Genomic DNA, 21,073 nt, shown 5'->3' with positions numbered 1-21,073 from the left:
AGACTGCAGCTAAATATTATAGTAGAGGCCTGAGCATCAGGTAGCCAGACACAGGATGGAGGGCAGGGGAGACAGGAGAGGGAAGAGGAAAGGAAGGAAGGGGCTAAGAATGCCTAGAACATCCTGAACCTTGATACAATCACAGTGAAGCCTTTGCCTAAAGTAGGAACTACAAAAAGTGTGTAGAGGTATGCAGGGAACGGAAAATACAGGGAGGGTAAGAAGGTGTATTATTTTAGGGAGTGGATGGATGCACGCAGAAATGTCTAATGTGAAGTTACAAATGTGATTCAGCGCCTCAAAGTATTTGGAAGTCATCAGCAAACCAATTTTAATTTAGCTTTAGGAAGACGTGTGACTATAGGAACTCACAAACACACACACACAAAAAACACAAAAACAAATGGCTGGAGAACACTACGAAGGAGAAGGATTCACAGAGAAATAAGAACCGGAAGAACATTCTCTCTAGGAACAGGCACATCTCTCTGATGTTACAAATCATGTGTTATGTATTCTCTCTGTTCCCCAGACAAAAGTTATACTGTTTCTCTCTAGAAGTCTAGGAGTCAGAACGGGGCATATGGACCTGCACTTTAAGCTTGAAGTACATATTTCCAGAACCTGTAGTTCAGTTGGCTGTACCTTCATATTCTGCAAGCATCATACCCTTTACCAGTACCCTCATGCTTAGTTGTCTTTCTTGTGACGTTTGCTGTGGTCACTGGGACATCATACAAGTGACCAGGTACGAACTTTACGAGTGTTTGATTCCTGGATCTGTCACCTCGTTCCTGTGCAAGGTTGCTTCTCCAACCACCTAGGTGACAGACCATCAGATGCGTGAGTGGGGCCAAGCTGGACCATCCAGCCCCAGTATGCCTCAGGTGACCACAGCCACTTGAGTGGGACCAGAGAACTGTCACCTAACAGAATGATAGTTGGAGGCCATTAAAGTTTAGGATGCTTCCTTCCTTCTTTTCTTCCTTCCTTCTTTCCTCCCTCACTTCTTTCTTTCTTCCTTCCTTCTTTCTTTCCTTTCTTTTTCTCCCTCCCTCCTTCCATCTCTCCCTCCCTCCCTTCCTTCCTTCGTTCCTTCTTTCCTACTTCTCTCTTGCCTCCTTCCTTCCTTCCTTTCTTCCTTCCTCTACTTTTCTTTTCTTTCCTTTTTGTGTTGATACTGGGACTTGAACTCAGGGGCTAGGCACTGTTCCTTAGCCTTTTTACTCAAGATGGGTGCTCTAGCACTAGAGCAACAGTTCTACTTCTGGCTTCTTTTTTTTCCTGGTTAATTGGCAATAAGAGTCTGAAAAACATTCCTACCTACACTCACTTTGAACCATGATCCTCATATTTCAGCTTCCTGAGTAGCTATGATTATTACAGGTATGAACCACCTGCATCCTGCTTCAGATGCATTCTTATGTAACAACCAATACTTGCAACAAAGCATTGTATAGGTAAGGTATAAAGTATTAATCTGTAGTGAGGCAAGAAAGTAAATGTGGAAGAAGTTCTAGGTTGGAAACAAACAAGTATTTCTGAAACCCAACAGAAGATTGAAAATAGCCCCATGATTTCAAACCTGGGTTGGTCCCTCTGGCTCTAAGCAGATTTATATCCTCACCTATTAATCCTATCCAAAATCATTGAGAGATATGGATTCAAGATTTTAAGAGCAGAAGGAACCCAGAGATGACCAAAAGAAGAAATTAAAATAAAAAAATCGGACTCATTCCTAAAGTACCATGATAAAATACTTTCCATGTCAAGGCCTGAATCTAGACCTGTTAAGTATTTAACATAGAGTGCTTTGGACGAGGAAATGATACGCATCACTTAGGCTGTATGAACAATATTCATAGATTGGCTATTGTCAAGAAAGCCAGCCTTTCTCATGCTCTAGTGTGCATTAAACATTTATTTGGTCTTTTTGCAATGGGGCTTGACGGCTGGATGGAATCACCCAGGTAGGAAAGTATGGAGTTCACTGACTGACAGGTTACAGAAGCCACACTATGAAGAAAAACCAGAAGTCTGCCTCCTGACCACTAAGTTAGCTCAGACACCAAGAGTACACTGCCATAAAATTATACAAATCATACTTACCCAATACCTGATAGGCATCAACTTGTGGGATGCACTGAACTTAGACACTAAAAGATGACCCGTGTCCTTTGAGACTGACACTTCCTGATTTACACAATGAATCAGAATGAGTAATTTGAAAGCAAAGGTGAAAGACAGTTCTTCAGTGGCTCTAATAAGTGAATACCATCTCTGAAAAATCTGCCTCTGGGAGATCCTGCCTTTGCAATCTGATCAGCTTATTCCCATCACCCCTCTTCCGAAGCATCCTCTGGGATCTCTGACTACAGTGGAATTCGTACTAATGATTCCCAGTAGGGCTCCAGGAGGTCTGTGTTTTGGGGTAATAACTTGCATTTTGAAGCAGGTTTTCATCTTCCTGGTTGACTATAGTTGCTTAGAATGAATGAATATAATTAAAAAGCATTTGATTTTGATTAAAAAAACATCTCATGTAATATAAAATTAGAGTTAGGGACATTAAATGCACATCATATTAAATGAACTCCACTTGTCTCTAGCACACTGTGCCTTTTCTTTGAACAGTTTCTTCATTATTAACGTTCTATCTACGTATGGTTATATTCTCTGGTTAATCTGACCTAAGCTTATAAGCTCTCTTAGTAATTCTTGGCCTTTTCTCTCCATAAAATCAGTTTTCCTGTTTTCTTGTGTTCAATGACTCTTAAAGTATGTCTTAAAGTATTCCTGAAGTTTTCTTTATTTATTTGGTGCTTGTACTGGAACTTAACCTCAGGGTCTGGGCACCGTCCTTTAGCTTTTTCACTCAAGAATGCCACTCTACCACTTAAGCCACAACTCTATTTCTGGCCTTTTGGTGGTTCATTGGAGAAAAAAGCCTCATGGGCTTTCCTGCCCAGGCTGGCTTTGAGCTGCAATCCTCAGATCTCAGCCTTTTGAGATGCCAGTATTACAGGCTTCCTACTTTCCCTACTGATCATTTGATCAATGATCTTATTGAATATTTTTCAAAATAAACATTTCAAATGGAAATTGTCTCTTACTGTTCCCCTACTTAGCTAGGAGCAATTCTTTTTTAAAAATTTTTTATTATCTTTAAGTGGTTGTACAAAGAAGCTCCCATTCTACAAAACAGTATATGAATACAAAGTGTCTGACAACATTGTCACCCGTCTAGGAGCAGTTCTTTTAAAGGCAGGAAAGAAAACACTTTTTAATTGCTAGTCTGTTAAAAGCAATCCTTCAGTGCTTCATTGGCTTTTGTTTTACAAGAAGTATGTCCAACCTTGAATGTTTATTATAGTTATTCAGAAAGACTCAACATTTTACACCCATGTTAGACTCTTTCTAGTAACTGGCACTTTTTTTCTAGTAACTAATTTTTTCATTCTTGTAGATCTCCAGCGTTTGTTTAAAAAAAATATTATTTTTGTTAATACTACCCTGAGAGTATGTTTGGCTAAGAAGGCCACTGGGGTGTAGCTGGAAGGCATCACTGTGGAGGCCACAGCCAAAAGCACTAGCAAATACCTTCACATTTGGTTATACTGAAAACAATTACTCATGGCCAGATTACTGTGGTCACGCGGTATGAGGTAAAACAAAGAATCTTCAATATAGAGACTTCTCCAAAGAAAAATAGCAGAGAAAAGCTTGAAGTGCACTACTAGGTGATACAAGACAAACAAAGACTAGAAGTAATCCAAGAACTGCAAGGATACCAAAAGGCATTCAGATACTAGTCAGCCTTTATATGCAGATTTTTAGAAAAGCAAAACAATGTGCAGAGCATAACTAGCTGAGATTGCTAAAACTATATTTACTTTATACTTCAGAGAAGTCAAAGGCAGTTTAAAAAGCAATTATTTTAATTAATTTAAGGACACAAAAATGTCTTTTCTCCTATTTTCTCCATTCAAGATTTAGGATTGAGTTTCTTTCTCTCTCTCTTTCTTTCTTTCTTTCTTTCTTTCTTTCTTTCTTTCTTTCTTTCTTTCTTTCTTTCTTTCCTTCTTTCTTTTTCTTTTGAAAGATGTGTGTGTATGCCCAGGTACTTTTTTTTCAGGTCTGAACTGATTAGTAAATGAACAGGAAAAAAAAGTGAATACACCAATAATGCAAATTGGTTAAAAACACACACGGAGCATTCACTATTTACAGAATATCCAATTCTAAAATTTCCTTAAAATTAGAACACAGTTTTTCACAATACAAAGTCTCTGAATTTCCCAATCAAAGCCCTCAAATAAAGTAACATTAGCAGTACAAAGACAATTAAGAGAAATAAATTACAGTGTTCTATTGCCCAGTGAGATGACCAGGGTAAATAATAATGTATATTTCAAAACAGCAGAAAGAGGATTTTAAATGTTCTCAACACAAAAATAAACATTTGAGATCATGCAAATTAGCCTATTTGATCATTCCACAATGTATACATCTTTTGAACTGTAACACTGCATCACATAAACACATGCAATCAATTAGAAATAAAATCAAAACTTAAAGAAAATCCCCAAAGACTATTTATCACTAATAAAAAGTAACCAGAGCTTAAAACATTATTGATTCTCCTCTAATTAGCATAAAAATATTTCTTAATGAACACCAACAAAACTAAAATGTCACATTTAATTTATAGAAAGAGGCACAATTAATGTAATGCCTTCATCTTTACAAATTCACAGACCCTGCTTCAGAATACATGAAGGAAATTACTTTGCTGAATTTCATGCAATATCCAGCCATATTTCAATCTTCAAACTTAATTACAACTGGCAGTTTTTCTGAGAAGAATCGAATTTCAATCAAATTGGTATGTGGTGTTCTTTTTTGTTTTATTTTGTTTTTTCCTTTTTCAAGAAAAAGAAAAAGGAGAATGTCCCAAGGAAAGGATTAACAGAGCTTTGATTAGAATTGAAGGTCGAGCTGAATGTGTTTCAAATTATCATTTTTATTAAAACACAGTCCTTTACAAGAATCTCACTGTATTATTATAATTATTTCTTTTGTGTGTGTGTGTGTTTGTGTGTGTGTGTGTATGCGTGCCAGGAATGTGTGTGTGCTAGTCCTGGGTATTGAACTCGGGGCCTGGGCACTATCCCTGAACTCTTTTGCTCACAACTAGTGCTCTACTTCTTGAGCCATAGCTCCATTTCTGGCTTTTTGGTGGTTAATTAGAGATAAAAGTCTGTTCATAGACTTCTCTGCCCAGACTGGCCTTGAACTGAGATCCTCAGACCTCAGCCTCCAAAGTAACTAGGATTATAGGCGTGAGTCACCAGAACCAGAATTGACTGGATTTTGTTTTCAAATTAATTCTACAATATTGAACAAAAACGTTTGTTTGGCTTAACAGGGACTCACAAATCATCGAAGAATGAGGATGGCATTTCATCCTGGGAAATTTCCTCCTTCAATATCTCCCTGGGTAGCACCAGGTATTTCAGTATCCAAGAGTCCTTGGTAACAAATCAAGTGCTCGTTCTACAGCAGAGTAGAGGCTAATGCAAAAGGAGACACTTCTGGCATAGGGTTAGCTTGTTCACAGATGAGCTTGATCAGGTCTTGTTCATGGGAACAAGGCAAAGAGTCTAAGGAGTGGGAAAATGGGCTGTCAGGGTGGCAGAGGGAGCAGGAAAACAGTCTAGCCAAGACTCACTGCCCCACAAAGAAGCTGAGGAGGGGATTATGCTGATGTGTACTAAGGCAGTGCACCCAGTGACCCGTGCAGGGCCTTGGAGATTGCCTGCCTTCTTCATGGAGTTGTGCTGAAAGAGACAATGATGGCCACATCCTAATAATATCCAAGCTTCTCACTAGATCCAATTTATTTACCTGCTCGTTGGCCTGGGAAAATGGATTCTACTCAGTGATTGACACTAAGTTGCTTAAACAGGACTCCGTTTTGTATTCCCTAATGCAAAGTGGAAATCAAGTACAGCGGCAATAGAGCAGGAGCAGTGGCCATTAAATAAAGGGAATGAGCTTTAATATTCTTTATAAACACATAGCAAGGATGTAGAGCTGAATAAGATCTAGGGAATACTTTTCAAGCCAAAAAGTAATCAACAGAATTAAGAGCCCTGAGAAAGATTTGAAGAAAACATTGTCCCATTTGGACAAAAAAAAAAAAATTAATCTTGTAAACACATAATCAAGCCTCATCAACAAGGCAGATGACAAGATATGCTTGTAAGCAGCAGTGTTTTAAAATTTATCAGCATCGGCTGGGAAGGTGGCTCAGTGGTAGAGCACTTGCCTTGCATGCCTGAGGCCCTGGGTTCAATACCTCAGCACCACATAAGCAAAAAGAAAAAAGCCAGAAGTAGCGCTGTGGCTCAAGTGGTAGAGCGCTCGCCTTGAGCTGAAGAGCTGAGGGACAGCGCCCAGACCCAGAGTTCCTACCCTACAACTGACAAAAAAAATAAATAAAAATAAAAAGATCGATGCTGATATATATATATATATATATATATATATATATATATATATATATATACTTGGGGGGGGGGTCTGGTTGTGGGGCCTGAACTCTGGGCCTGGGCACTGTCTCTCAGCTCTTCAGCTCAAGGCGAGCGCTCTACCACTTGAGCCACAGCACCACTTCCAGCTTTTTCTGTTTATGTGGTGCTGAGGAATTGGACCCAGGGCCTCAGGCATGCAAGGCAAGCGCTCTACCACTGAGCCACCTTCCCAGCCTCTTTTTATTTTTTGATTTAGTGCCAGATGTGGGTCCTTGAACTCGGGGCCTGGGCACTGTCCCTGAGCTCTTTTTACTCAAGGTTAGTGCTCTACCACAGCTCGACTTCTAGTTTTCTGGTGGGTTTTTTTTTTTGGAGTTAAGAGTCTCACAGACTTCTGCCCAGCTTGGCTTTGAACTGTGATCCTCAGATGGCAGCCACCAGAGAAGCTAAAATTACAGTTGTGAGCCACCAGTACCTAAGCTCTGTTCTTTTATGGCAGGTAAAATCACTTATCACAGCTCTAGTACATCCTTTTTTATTTTGTTCCTAGTTACCTACTCTTCATCTAATTAGTGGTGATGATTTTCGGTACACAGATTTTTTTTTTTTTTGCAAACAGCCTTGAGCTCTGGGAGATACAAAATCAAGACCTCTCTCATCTCTGCAGAGAACAATTGTTTGGATTACACTTTTATCAGAGAGGAAAAGCTTGAGTACTGACAGGCGTTTCTAGGTGGTGAGGAGGTCTTCCTTACCCCTTTGTTCTAGGCAATGGTGGGGAGCCAAGTCGACCTCCCCAGAATGGCCAGGGCAGGGTAGGCTCTATGCACACTCGCCTAAAGGGCATGACAGCTGGAAATGATCCTAAGTTGTAACCACCCTTAGGTGCCTAGCTAGATCATTTTTATTTTTATATTTTTAATTTTTATTTCTTTGCTGGTCCTGAGGCTTGAACTCTGGGCCTGGGAGGTGTCCCTGAGCTCCTTTTGCTCAAGGCTTGCAGTCTACCACTTGAGCCTTGGCTCCACTTCTGCTAGATCAGTTTTAGATACCTAAGTGCTATTTTCTTCAGTCACTGCCTTTGAAAATTAAAAATGCAAACTTCGTTACAGAAAAGCATCAGTAGGAAAAATAAACCAGGATGCCAAAGTTGGCAAGGTTGGCAGCCTCACTGAACTCCGGGGCAATTCCTCTCAGAAAAATAAACCGAATGTGCTGTTAACATACACTACAAAGCTTTCTCAAACAAGGGTCCTGAACTGCCTTCTAAAAGCAGCTTTATTGTTCTCTGGTATAAGCAGGATAGGAAATACTAGGCATCATAACTATTACTATTGTTATAGGCTCTAAGAAGGAGAGACAGAGAAACAGAAAAAGATAGAGACAAATAGATTGAGGAGAAAGAGATTGCGAGACACACAGAGAGACAGAAACAGAGAAATTGAGACAGGGAGAGTCCATTTTGAGAAGAATCAAATTTTGTCTTTCCTGATCATTTGTCATCTAAATGTGTGTGTGTGTGTGTGTGTGTGTGTGTGTGTGTGTGCGCGCGTGCGCGCGCGTTTCCTGCTCAGTCTTATACTAAACTTTGTGAAAGGCTTTAGGGATAGAGAGGGAAGCAGGGACACAGTAACAAATTAGAAGTAACTTGAAGAGATAGGAGGTAGAGATAAACAAGCTCCCCAGGGATGGGATGGGGAGGGTTCTGCCTCCCACCTTGAACTTTGAGAGTCATATAATCAAGCCAATCTGGAAGTCAGTAACACAGAAGAAACAAAAGCATGGTTAGCCAAGTGTGGTGTCACACACCTATAATCCTAGCTACTCAGGAGGCTGAGATCTGAGGAGCTTGGTTCAAAGCCAGACTGTGCAGGAAAGTCCATGGGACTCTTATCTCCAATTAATCACAAAAAAGTCAGAAGTGGAGCTGTGGCTCAAGTGGTAGAGTGCTAGTCTTGAGCAAAATAACTCAGGGACAGGGTCCGGGCCCTGAGTTCAAGACCCTAAACCAGCCAAAACTACAAAAAAAAAAAAAATTGTTAGCCACAGACAACACGATGTTGGTCTGATGGTTGGCCTGGACATTTCTTCCCATGTCTGACTATCTCATCTACTTTCCAAACATCAAGGGAAAAAAATACCACTCTTGATCTCAGGGGACAGGAAGGACAGTGTGACTTTCTGCATATCAGGTTCATTCGGAGAGTTCCCAAATTAAGCCATAGTAAATGACCCAAGGATACTGACAAGGTTGTGTAAAAGATGTTCTCTGAGTTTTGACCTAGCAAAATCTCCAGTGAGATCTGAAGATTTCAGTGTTAGCCTTGAAAACAGCAGATGGAGAGAAACAAACCATATATGAAAAGAAATAGGAAGAATACTCTGAGTAAAGTAGGTCAGAGATACAAATAAAATACCAAGGAGAACAGTTCAGCCCTATGCTTACGTGATGGACCACCCTTATCTGAACGTCTTCCTTAATGCTTCCCTAGATCTACACGTCCCAACTGATTTCATTCCTCTTCCAAGTCTTCCTGGAAAATTCTAGCCCTCACTGATTTTCTTATCTGGCTCTTATGAAAACCCAAAGTTCGGTGTATTTCTATGTTATTTTCACTATCCTTTTCTGAAAAGGTTCTGAAATAACTGAAAATGTAGAGGAAATAGCACCAAGTCATTTATCTGCAAGTATAGTCACACTTTTGTTTTTGTTTTGCTAGTGTGGGGCTTGAACTCAGGGCCTGGACTTTGCTTGTCTTACTTGCTCAGCTGGCACTCTACCACTTACGGTATACCTCAAACTTGGCATTTTGCTGGTTAATTGGAGATGGAGACTATAGCTTTCTCTATGGGGGCCAGCTTCAAATCATGTCGTTTAGGATCTCAGCTTCCTAAGTAGCTAGGATTACAGACATGAGAGACCAGTGCCTGGCTCAACGTTTTGTTACCACCCTATCAGCTGACATTAAACAGCCCCTCAGGTTATTAGCACATGAAGGAAGAGAAAAGGTTGTGCAGAAATGCTTCTTCCACAGGATAGCTTCTTTTCATTATTCTTCTTGTTCAAATTTCCATGAATGTCTTTGAAAGCATGTAACTACTTTCTCCAGAGGAACAGTTTGCCTTTTCCAAGTAATGTCCATCAGACTGAAAACTCTTCCTTAATATCCACTAGTTTGCTATGACTTCACACATATCTCTGATGATTACATTGGAGACCCACATACATGACTCTTTATTTACTTTTCCTACGCAGTTTCTCTCCAGGAAGAACAGAAAACAGATTAACCACAATCAAACATAAAAAGCTTCCCTTGCTTTTGTGGTTTGAAACAGGCACATTTCCTTCACATGCTTCAAGGGAACAAACATAATTGAATGTAACTATTTAAAACATAACTCCAAGCTTAATGAGCAAAAAGCAGCTCTGCCAGACCACAATGTCTTTTGAGTGATCAATTTGGCCAATAAAGGCTGTAAGATGACATGCATTCCCCACACACACAGGAAGGAAGCAACTTCACCAGGCAGGGTTTGCCATGATCATAGAGCAAAGACAGACCTCTCTAGCTTGGGGCTACTAAGTCGATTCTATACAACACTATCTTACAAAATTTCAGGAGTGCATCCTCCTATTTCTCACCAAATATCATTTTTATTGGTCAAAAGGCATTACTAAAAAAGCGCACTATAATTACAATGCTGTAATACTTTCATTCATAATTTTTTTTCTTTTGGCTTAGCAATCTGTTATTCAATTCATCAAAATATAATTTCTCCAAATTATTTTGCTGTTATGTGATACGTGTGTTTAACGATTCTCTGGAAAGTCTTGCCAAATTTTAAAAAGTTTCTTCCTGCATGCACTTAAAAGTTGTTGGGCAACTTATAAATAATTTAACATTTTCCACCATTCCTCTATTAGATGAGTCTGTAATGTCCCTAAGATTCTTTCTTCTACTATACTTTTTCCATTTAAAAAAAAAAAGTTTCTTAAGTCTGGAACCAGTGACTCATGCCTGTAATCCTACCTACTCAGGAGGCTGAGATGGGAAGATTACAGTTCAAAACCAGCCCAGGCAGAGAAGGTCATGAGACTCTTATCTCCAGGAAAAGAAAAAAAAAAAAAGCTAGAAATGGAGCGATGATTCAAGTGTTAGAGTACCTGACTTGTGTGAAAAAGTTAAGGGACAATACCTTGGGCCTTGAGAACAAGCCTCAGTATCCCCCCACCCCCACACCCCCACACAAACACAAACACACAAAAGTTTATTGTTTCAGGTTCACTTATTTAAGCTATGAACTTGCTGCTACTGAATGACTCATCTTTCACACGAAAAGCAGTGTGATTGGAGTCACTTGAATTTCAGAAAACACTGCAGGCCAAAACACATGCTGAATTGTCATTTCCCTGGTGGAAATTTCATGGTGCATCAGACACAGCACTGTAAAGAAGCATGCTACTTGTCCTCCAGGAGTTAGTTATTAGAATGACCAGAGAGATGACCTGCACACACAGGAAGCAAGAGGTCTGAAGGAATGTACCGGGCTAACTGTTAACCTGAGCATATCAATCCAGCCTCCTCCTGGACTGTGATGCTTACATTAGGGCAGGGAGCATCAAACCAAAACCTGCTATTGTCCAAACTAGAGTGGCTGGGATAGTTTAAAGACACTATTGCCTGCTGTCACTCCTGAACACAAAAGATGACTTCTGATAAAAATTAGGAAACATCTGTGTGTCTGTGCGTGCGTGCGTGTGTGCGTGCGTGCATGTGTGTGTGTGTGTGTGTGTGTGTGTGTGTGTGTGTGTGTGTGAGTACTGGAGCTTGAACTCAGGGCCGGGATACTATGTCTTAGCTTTTTTGCTCAAAGATGGTGTTCTTCTACGTGTGCCTAAGCTCCACTTCCAGCTTTTTGTTTGTTTTTCTTCTAGTTAATTGGAGATAAGAGTCTCACAAATTTTCCTGCCTGGGCTGGCTTTGAACTTCAATTTTCAGATCTCTGCCTGTTGTGTAGTTAGGACTACAGGTATGAGCTACCAAGCACCCCGTAGAAACATCTTTCTGGTGACACAAATCTGCGCTTGAACCGCCTACCCTGAACTTTGTGGCCTCTCACTCAGATCATTGCCACCAGCTCCTTCCTCCTAAGAACCACATGTTTTTCTCTGCCTGGAATTCTTGGGCCCACCCCATATCTGCTTTCCCTGTCAAATCCAGCCCAATTCTCACACCTCCACCCAAAGGCCTCTTTCTCAGTGGCTTTCCCAATATTCCTCCTTCTTCCAGTTAGCACAAGGCTCCCTCTTTATTTATTCCCAGGCCAGGTTTATCTGTCCTTTGCAGCCTTGCTCCACAGCCACTGTTGTTCCACACAAAACCACAGGTCCTTGAGATCCACTCATGGAAAGTATTTCAGAATGTTTCACAAAAAAGAGGACAGGCTCACAAGGTAAGGATTAAAAAAAAAAGTTTTAGTTAAGAATTTATTTTAGTAAAATAGAGTTAAAGTAGGGGAAAATGGAGAAGAAAGAGAAACATTTCCTGTTCCCTATGCAAGAAATGGGAGTTAAAGACCCAAAATGGCGGCTCCTATCCAGAGCTGGGCAAATACCAGTGGTCTAACAACTCCTAGGCCATTTAGACAATGATTTCAGGACTTCCCTTTGCCAGAAATGCCTTTCATTCTTTGTCTCTGCTCATCCATGAAGTGGACCAGATTTCTATCATTTCAAAGGATAAGACAGATTTAGATGACCCCTCCTGTATTTAAAAGGAGAAGGCAGATATAGATAGCCCCACGAAGGCCTCCAAATCTTGTAATTTAACATTAAAATAGAAGTTTGGCAGGAGTGCATGTCTGCTTTTCAGTTTACTTCCTGCTTATAACTTCTGAGTCGGGTCCTTTTAGTATCCATTAAAAAAATAATATAATTTCTCTGTCTCTTCATGTTTTTATCTTGCCTCTCCTATGCTCAGCTTATTGGTTGAGATGGGGACTTGGTTGAAATGGCCAACCAGGTTGGCTTTTAACCGTGATGCAACCACTCTTTACCTTTAAATCGCTGAGATTACAGGCAGGAGCCATCATGACTGACTCTGGATTCTGTTTTTTATAACTGTGTTATGGAAATGGTGTTCAATACCTATTCAGTCATGTAACCATTAATTAATTCTCCTGAGTTTATAAACTATACACTGACATTTCATATTATCTTTTTTTTCCTGTTGCAGATTTAATCTGCAACAGAAATTTAATTTGCAACTCAAGGCCTTTGCTTGACAGATAAGTGTTCAGTTGAGCTACTCACCAAGCCCTTTGCCTTTTAGTTTCTTCTACAGATAGTATTTAGCAACTGACTTTGCCCTGGCTGGCCTGGGACTATGATCCTCCTATATTCATATTCTGAGTAGCCGAGATTACAGGTATGCAACCACACATAACCATGCACTTTAATAGCTATCTTTTAAAAATTTGTGTCTTTAAGTAGTTGTACAAAGTGGTTCCTATTCAATGTGTTACTTTATGAGTACAATACAACTTGATCACGATGTCATCCCTTCAATCATTCTCCCCATCTCTCCCAAACCTACCCATCCCTCAAGTGGCAATTGTCTTAAGAGTAAGCACTGAGCTGTTCTTTTACCTCTGCAAAGCAAAGCCTATAATGGGCTTCAACAGGTTCTAGTCAATCTAAAAAATAATTCAAATTGCAAAGTTAAAAAAAAAAATCATCAAAGCCAGGCGCTGGTGGCTCATGCCTGTATTCCTAGCTACTCAGGAGGCTGAGATCTGAGGATTGAGTTTCAAAGCCAGCCCAGGAAGGAATGTCCCGAGACTCTTATCTCCAATAAACCACCAGAAAACTGGAAGTGGTGCCATGGCTCAAGAAGTAGAGTGCTTGCCTTGAGCTGAAGAGTGCAGGGACAGCACCCAGGCCCAGAGTTCAAATGCCACAACCACCACCAACAACAACAAAAACAGTCATCAAGCATATTATTTCACTGAGGGTAACACTTGCTTTTAAAATAGTCAAATGTGCAACTGAACCATGAGGAAGTCTATTACTACAAGTGTTAAATCCATAGCTGAGGCTGCAGCTACAGGGAGCAGCATAGATAAAGTGGGAAATGACTCGCCCAATTAATACTACTTAAAAAATCCCAATTGAAAATGCTGTTTCTTCTTCTACTTCAATACAGCTTTAAAACTCTTTTCAGAAAGGGCTGTCTTTTCCTCCAGGGATGAATCATGCTGTAAATTAAGCTCTAGGCCATTCCAAGGACACAATTCTGAGGAGGAGAATCACTTTTCAGAGCAGATAAGGAAGAATATATAGGAAAGGAGGAAAAGTCCTCCCAGAGCCTCAGATACGGGGTATGTGGGAGATAAGGAAGTAAAGGAGCAGAACAAGTTCCATCTCAGGGCGAAGTCATTTCCTTCCCATTCTCCCAGCCTTTCTTCTACCTAGTCACCCAGACCCAAGGCCCTAGGCCTTAGCGATGAACACATTTCCTCTGAAACATCTAAGTCCTTTCCTCTCCCCTACATAGGCCAGTCAACTCTTAGAAACAACTGGCACTCTACACACCTTCTTTGTCTTCTGTTTCAAGGTTCAATTGAGCAATTACACCCTAGGAATGCTGCAGAGCAAGAAAAGGAAGAGTAAAGTTGCCTTTGTTCTTCCCAGAGAGCTTGGTAAGTTAAGAATTATCCCATGCTCAGGTGGCTCATCCTAGCTACTCAGAAGGATGAGATCTGAGGATTGTGATTCAAAGCTAGCCTGGCAGCAAAGTCCTCTCTCTTATCTCCAATTAACCACCAGAAAGCCAGAAGAGTGCTGTAGCTCAAAGTGGCAGAGTGCTAGCCTTGAGCAAAAAACTCAGGGATAGCACCCAGGCTCTAAGTTCAAGCTCCATGGCAAAAAAGAAAAGAAAAAAATAAAGAAGAAAAAAAAAAAAGAAATTGTGCCAGGCTCAGATGGCTCACACCTGTAATCTTAGCTACTCAGGAGGCTGAGATCTGAGACTCATTCCAAATCAGCCTGGGTAGAGCAGTCTATGAGACACTTATCTCTAATTAACCAGCCAAAAAACTCAGAAGCAGAGCTCTGGCTCAAGTGGTAGAGTGCCAGACTTGAGCAGAAGAAGGCTGAGGGACAGGGCCCTGTCCCTGAATTCAACCCTCAGTACTAACCCCTCCAAAAAAAAAAAAAATCACTGTAAGGCAATCGTGTCCTAGGACAGTGCCTTGAGATGATCATTTTCATTTTTGTTTGTGATACAGTCTTGCTTTGTTGCCTAGGTTGGTCTTAAGTTTGTACTGTTTTAGCCTCCTGAGTGCTAGAATTATAGGTGTGGGCTACTGTCCCTGGATCATCTAGACTCTGACAGTTAACTAAAGACTTTGGAAAAGATCTGAAAAATTGGCAAACTGCAGTTCAGTATTCACATCAAGAAGAAAGTCACCAGGCATTTTTGTAAGTAGTTTGTTTTGTTTTGGGGAGTGGAGTGTCTCTGCTTGTGATGTAAACCGCAGATGTAATCATAAGGAGGAAGGAAAGCCCCACAGCGAGGGTTCTGGGAATGGTAAATGATTCTGCTGGGTACAGATGTCTAAGGCCATTAATACTTTCAATTTAATTTGTGAAAAACAGATGTTTTAGTAAATTTTTCAGGAAAAATTAATCTCATAATTAGTTCCAGAAATGCTATGAAATGTTCCTTAAGGATGAATGGTTTTATTTCCTCAGGGTTGGTAAGTTACTCGGCACTTACTTAACTTCTCCTAGGAGAAAAACACGCATGTTAATATATATATATGTGTATATATATATATGTGTGTATATATATATATGTGTGTGTGTGTGTGTGTGTGTGTGTGTGGTGTGTATATAACACAATTCTCGCTTTCCAAGAATTAACTGTGTGAGGAGAAAAAAAAATGTGCCAAAATAGATACTGAGAGCCAACAAATGATCCACATCAAAAAGTATATTAAAAAAAAAAAACCTGGAAAACTAGAGAATCCTACTAGGAATGACATCTGTGAAGACATTCTGAAATGCCTTCAAATTTAAAAAGATGGTAGAAGGAACAGCAGTTACCTAGTCCCTTGTCTTTGACAACAGGTAAGGAATGACACAGGGTAGCTGTGCATCTATTCCCAGTGAACCATGTTCTTCCTGCTTCCTGGTTCTGGCCAGCATTCCCATCGGTGTGAGCTAACTCAGGCTTTACACACAGGCCAGCAAACTGGATCTGGCATGGGCAGTTCTGGATTGGGGGATTCTGGGTTCCCTCATCCTACTTGAAAACAAGGATGATAATATCATCTGCTTATGTTGCAAGGTAGCAAGTGAGATCCTGAGAGAATGCGTTCACAATTGTGAAAGGCAATGACCTCAAAACTCAAATGAGAGAAAATCCACATGGAAAGGTGTGGCAAAAGTGAACTTGAGGCTCTGCCAGACAAAACTACAGGGGACAGAAAAGAGTGAAGAGAAGAGCTGGTACCTCAATGGAGGGAGCAAAGTTGGGTGTTGTTTGGGAGGGAAGAGGGGGATATACACAGAGAAGCTGAAAGGAGGTACCTGGTAGAAAGCAGCGGTGACCCAACACAAACTTGTTTTCCTCTTTTGGAGGCTGGAAGTGCTAGAGATGAACCCATTACCTGTGCATTGTAGGCAAGCACTATGCCCCTGAGCTACACCCTTAGCCCAACTTCTGAAGACTTTTAAAGGCAGGTAAGTTCTTAAGCTCCCTGTATGTGCAGACATGGACGGAAGCTGGGTTGGAGTCCATTGTTTATGACAGACCTGTACAATTTCTGTTTTTTTTCTGTCCCTATAGAAGTTCAATGGTCATGTTTCCAGTATTGTCTCCTCCTCTTCCTCCTCCTCTTCCTACTTTTCCTACTTCTCCTCCTCCTCCCCTTCTTTCTCCAGTTCTTCCTCCTTTTCCTCCTACTCTTTGTTCTCTTCCTCTACCTCCTCATGTGTGTGTCAGTACTAGGGCTTGGATTCAGGGCCTTTCACTCTTGCTTGGCATTTTCTCTCAAGGCTGGCACTCTACCACTTGAGCCATACCTCTACTTCCTCTAATGCTGTCTCTTGATTTTACCACTTCATAACTGTGCACTGTTTCATTGTGAAAATACAAGTAATGGTAAGAAACAGAGACAAGCACATCTTCTTTGATGTATTTCCTTCTGGACTTTCGTGTTTTAAGCAGTCTACAGATGACTGGGCTCATAAGCAAATTCTATAGCCTTGTTTATTATTTCATTTTAAATTTTCTAAGACTTTTCATTAGAAGGTGCTCAATAACTATTTATTGAAATGTAAACATGACAAGATGGATAACAAAATATTTCACCATATATCTGTACCAAAACACACATATTTATATATTCTTGTTGGACACCCCAGCCTTCCAGAAGGTTCCACTTCACACACAAACAAAAAGTCAAGAATTATATCTCTCTACTTTGTACTGGCCTTAAGGGCTGGGTCAGTTACGCCATGTTAGATGCAACACTGGTGGGGGGGGGGGGGGGGGGATTGGCACTGAAGGGTCACAAAGGGTCTGGAGTATACATCCCAAAGGCCACGTTCACATCCATTGGCTCAAATGCTTTCATGCTTCAATGACTTCAGCCCTCACGTTCCCTTAACTCCTCTAGCACTTGAAGGAAATAATAAATACAAATGTTGAGTACTGTTTTTGTTTTTTCTCTGAGATTAATCCTGCCTTGCTGTGAGGGACCCAGGCTATGCTCAGCATCTACTTGGTTGAGTCATGATTTCTTTCTCATGTTGTTACCTGGACTATGAGTTCCTCTCTGAGTCACAGCCCAGTTTCAGAAGTGGAACTTGAATTGTGCCCAGGAAATCAGCACTTTTTGTTGGCCGGGCGTATGCTTCCAGAACAGACACAAAAGCCAATCTGTGCCAGTCAGGCCTGAAAGGTTTATTCACACTGTTGGGGAAAGAGACACTGCGCTGCTAGATTCAATGATGGCAAAGCTAAGGCTGGACTGTGAAGGTTCTCATGCTACCACAATGCTGAGGGTAAACACAAAGGGCAAAGTCAGCAGCAGGCAAAGGCAAACTGTGAGTCTCTAGATGCAACTACTCCTGGATTTCTAAACACACAAATGGTTAAGCTCCCTTCCTGACAAAGCCACTTTATTTTTTTACCACTTTCAAAACTGAGGTCAAATGATTGGCTTAATTAGATTTTAAACTCCCCAAACCTGATTGTTTCCTAGCTGTCAAGGGTACCAAGAATAGTGTTCAGCATTTAACATGCACCTCATGTCCAGGGCTATGTATTATTTTGCTCTATATCCCTCCAAATATTTAATACTGTGACACATCAAACAGCTGTCTGTTACTTGCAGAGACCAGGCTTTTAGCTGGAATAAAACACTCTCCTAAGCATCAGCTAAACCACAGCCCACTGGTGGAGACCATTTGGTTGGCAACACAGCACTTCCTGTCCTCAGTAACAGGAAGCTTTTACCTCCATACATCTTCAGAGAATAGCCAGGAACTATCCCAATTCACTGAGGGCAATGGATGGCTTTTAGGAACAAATCATCAGTGTTTCCATACTTCAAGGGACTCATAGTTGTCTTTGTAAACCTTTAACTTTGGGGGCTCTGTGAACAATTCCAAATTAGGGATCTTTCAAAGCATGCCCTTTAATCCTCCCAGTCTAAAATCAAGAGCTGGATGCCGGTGGCTCATGCCTGTAATCCTAGCTACTCAGGAGATTGAGAGATGAGGATCAAGCCAGACTACATGGGAGAGTCAGTGAGATTCTTATCTCCAATTAACCACCAAGATGTCAGAAGTAGACCTATGGCTCAAGTGGCAGACCACCAGCCTTGAGTGGAAAAGCTAAAGGACAGCACCCAGGTCCTAAGTTCAAGCCTCAGTGTTGGTACAAAAATATCATAAAGCCAGGAAAAAGATAAATTGTTTCACCCATAAAAGCTTTGCTGTATCCTAATTTTGGTTATACACTGGTAAGCACCAGTGTTGTTAATCTTTAATATAAATATTTTCTAAAAGAAAATGCCTAGTCAGACACGATGGTATGTCCCTCTGGTTCTAGTTACTGGGAGGCTGAGGTAGGAAGAACACTTGAGTCAAAAGAGTTTTAAGACTAGCCTGTGCAATACAACAAGATCAATTTCTAAACAAACAAGAGACAGACAGAGAGACAGAGAGAGACAGAGAGAGAAAGAAAGAAAGAAAGAGAGAAAGAAAGAAAGAAAGAAAGAAAGAAAGAAAGAAAGAAAGAAAGAAAGAAAGAAAGAAAGAAAGCAAGAAAGAAAGAAAGCAAGAAAGAAAGAAAGCAAGAAAGAAAGAAAGAAAGAAAAGACGGTAAGAAAAGGAAGACTATCCTCCACTAACGAAAAACAAGGACCTGATGACCTAGCTTGAATTTGGGGAAATGTGTTCTCTTATTGCATTCAAGACTCTTGGAAAGGCAGTACAGCTGGCAGGCTCACTTGGAAATCAAAAGCCCATCTTCCCAGACAGGAGTGAGAGACCATAAATGGGAAGAGTGTTACTAGGTCTATCAATATTTTAAATGTACCCATTCGTGCTGCATTTCAGACTCAGTAATATGCTTTTGTATGGATAGGTAAATTACTACTATTGCAAAATATCATTTCTCAGCTGGACATAGAATGGAACCTACCTATTTTGGGGAGGAGGGTTTACAACCTTTGCTAAGGCTACTACTACAGAAATGTGTCACCAGAAATACAGACAGGAAAGGCAACATGTACTTTTTTCCCCTAAGCAATCAGCTATGAATAAAATGCGCAAGTACTTTTACTCACCCTACAGGAAAATTATTTTCTAAAAAACTTTCTTTGTTGGTCTTCTCAGAATTACATGTTTGAAGGTTCACTCTAGTTTGAATATGTGGCAGCAAAATTTCCTGCCACAACAGAAATCATTTGGGAAAAAATATTGCTAATTAGAAAATATAGAAGCTACCCCAAAGCATCTAAAAGTGTTGAATGTGACAAAAATTAAGATAGAAGAGGCAGGATTGAAACAGATCACAAAAAAAACCAGGATCATCTGTAATATTTGAACCTCATGTCTTGGTGGAGAATGTATCATAGTATATTAAACTTTTTTGTACTTATAGTAATCTGAAACTTAAAAAAAGTATGTTAGACTGATTTAAAAAATCCAAAGGAAAATAGATTTAAATTACCAAAAGGCCAAAAATACAAGGAGATGGTATATTAAAAAATTAATGAAATTCCACATCTTTTCTTTTCTTAAAACTTCAGGATATGATAAGCTGTTTAACCAGAGCTCACCAAATCTCCTGGGATTATACAAAGGCTGAGATTATTCCCATGGGAATAAGGTGAATCCCTTCTTTTGAACAAATGCTAAGTAGTTATCGTAAACCCAGTAATACCCTAAGCATTTTATGTAACATTATCCCATAAAGTTTGCAGAACAATCCAGAAGATATGGATCTTCATCTCCACTTGAAAGAAGCCTAAATTGAATTCAGCAAAGTTAAATAAATTACCCAAGGTTAAAAAGGTCATATTTAATCCCAGGTCTATTGGAGCTTTGCACATTCTCTTACAAAGCATTTCATAGCATTCATAAGAGCAAGTATATAGGTTTCTCTACAAGCTTCCTGGATCTGCCCGCCAATCTGAGTCTAAGAAATCTAGAGACTGCCCTGAGCCCCACTGTCCAATATGGAAAGGGTAGAATGGATGAATCCTTTCTTCTTCTTGCTAGAACAGTTGGATTCCATGGAGAAAAAAACAATCTAGCTTCCTCTAGTCTCCAGTGATTTTTCTCTTTATCTAAGCACATACCACTCCATATACTCATCTGTCCTTTTAGCCACAGGATGATTCACGCATACCAAGGACTGAGTAGAGAACAGACTTATTTAACAGATATGAAGAACTGATTATTAAAGATATCTTCTTAGAGGAGGTTTAGTGGGTGTTCTGATTGTAACAGAGAATGTGCAATGCTCCAATAGACCTGGGATTAAATATGACCTTTTTAACTTTGGGTAATTTATTTAACTTTGCTGAATTCAATTTAGTCTTCTTTAAAATGGAGATGAAAATCCATATCTACTGGATTGTTCTGCAAACTTTAAGGGATAATGTTACATAAAATGCTTAGGGTATTACTGGGTTTAGGATAACTACTTAGCATTTGTTCAAAAGAAAGGATTCACCTTATTCCCATGGGAATAATCTCAGCCTTTGTTGAATATATTTAGTTTAGCTTGAATTGTACACCTTGTGAAGCTTTTCTGGCTAGCCCACACGTCTTCCTTTCAATGGCTAAACTCTCAGTCACTTCTGGCTGAGACACAGACACTATGTCCTTAAACTCCTTAATAACTGTTTCTTGGACATCCTGCCTGGCTAGATATGAGTTTCTGGGAACAAAAGCACATCTCAGGCAGCCCCAAACCTCTAGTATGTACCTTGTGCTGCAATGCTTGGTACAT

The 21,073-nt window shown here is 40.2% G+C and overlaps 1 protein-coding gene across 1 annotated transcript in view; it reads right to left on the bottom strand.

The window, feature by feature from the left end:
* Pip4k2a (phosphatidylinositol-5-phosphate 4-kinase type 2 alpha) overlaps positions 1-21,073 on the bottom strand; it is a 156,091-nt gene that overhangs the window by 87,457 nt on the left and 47,561 nt on the right. The window lies entirely within an intron of this gene.

The sequence above is a fragment of the Dipodomys spectabilis genome, unplaced genomic scaffold (genome assembly GCF_019054845.1).
Source record: "Dipodomys spectabilis isolate Male_0828 unplaced genomic scaffold, ASM1905484v1 ptg000096l, whole genome shotgun sequence".
In the NCBI taxonomy this organism is placed as follows: domain Eukaryota; kingdom Metazoa; phylum Chordata; class Mammalia; order Rodentia; family Heteromyidae; genus Dipodomys; species Dipodomys spectabilis.
This window is presented reverse-complemented; position numbering and strand designations above follow the sequence as displayed.